Source organism: Malurus melanocephalus, unplaced genomic scaffold, assembly GCF_030028575.1.
Source record: "Malurus melanocephalus ecotype Western Australia unplaced genomic scaffold, MMel_1.1 scaffold_130, whole genome shotgun sequence".
Taxonomy (NCBI): Eukaryota; Metazoa; Chordata; class Aves; order Passeriformes; family Maluridae; genus Malurus; species Malurus melanocephalus.
Window position 1 is genome coordinate 222,756 of NW_026623362.1, and position 935 is coordinate 223,690.

General features: G+C 61.2%; 1 protein-coding gene across 1 annotated transcript in view; it reads left to right on the plus strand.

Moving 5' to 3' along the window:
* Positions 1-661: 661 nt before the first annotated feature.
* Positions 662-935, plus strand: part of PPP1R9A (protein phosphatase 1 regulatory subunit 9A) — a 131,200-nt gene continuing 130,926 nt past the window's right edge. Inside the window, exon 1 of the mRNA XM_057370659.1 lies at positions 662-892. The gene's annotated coding sequence lies outside the window, so the exon portion shown is untranslated. The remainder of the gene's footprint in view (positions 893-935) is intronic.

The window sequence follows — 935 nt, forward strand, 5'->3', positions numbered from 1 at the left end:
AAGCTTCAGTCTCATTAAAACTAATGAATTAAGTTTGTAGATCTATACACCTTGTATCTTCCTTTTCAGTCACCACTGTCTCGCTTCTGTATACAAAATCTTAGTTTTCAGATTTTGCAGTGTACATCCCCAGGCCATTTCCTGGATATTTATRCAGTTAGTTTAACGAACTTTGCTTGGGAGTTGCTAGGGATTAACAGTCATTACCTTCCTGGATTGCCCATTTTACAAATTATCTTGAGATTTCATGTTCCGCAATTAAATTTTCTTATTCGCCGTATAAAACCAAAGCATTTTTGTGGTGAGCTCGCCCAACTAACAAACAACAAAGGCGTTGTGGTTGTGATTGCGCTCCAAGGGTGATCCAGTGTGATCCTCCGACCCTGACAGCAGCTGCCAGAACGAGCCATGCCCACGGAGCTGTGATCGGCTTGCCGGGGTTTGTAACCAGCGCGTTCCTCGCTCGGGCAGCCCGGGTGAATGGATCAACAGCGAGGGAGGGAACACACGGCTCTGGATGCGTAGGGMGCTCTCCGTGCGCCCGGTGCCTCCCGCGCCCCGCGGGTTTCCAGCGGCGGGAGGGAGCGGGGGCTTTCCCGGGACCCGGGACGCTGCCCCTCCCGCGCGGGGGCGGGCACGCTGCCTCCTCCGAAACGGGCGGGTGCCGGGCGGGCCCGGGCCGCGGAGGTCAGGCTGGAAACCAGCGATCCCGAGCAAGGAAGGAGGGGATAAACCGGCCCGGGGGCAGCCAGCGGGACTCGGCGCCGGCGGCGTGGCCGCGGCCGGGCCCGTCCTCCGCCTCTCGGCAGTCACCGCCCGGGGCCGGACTGCAGCGGGCTGGCCGCCTCCCCCGCCCCGCCGGCGGAGCGAACCACTGCGGCTCGCCGAGGAGGTGAGGCACCTGTCACCCGCGGGCGGCGGCGGCGGCGGGCGGC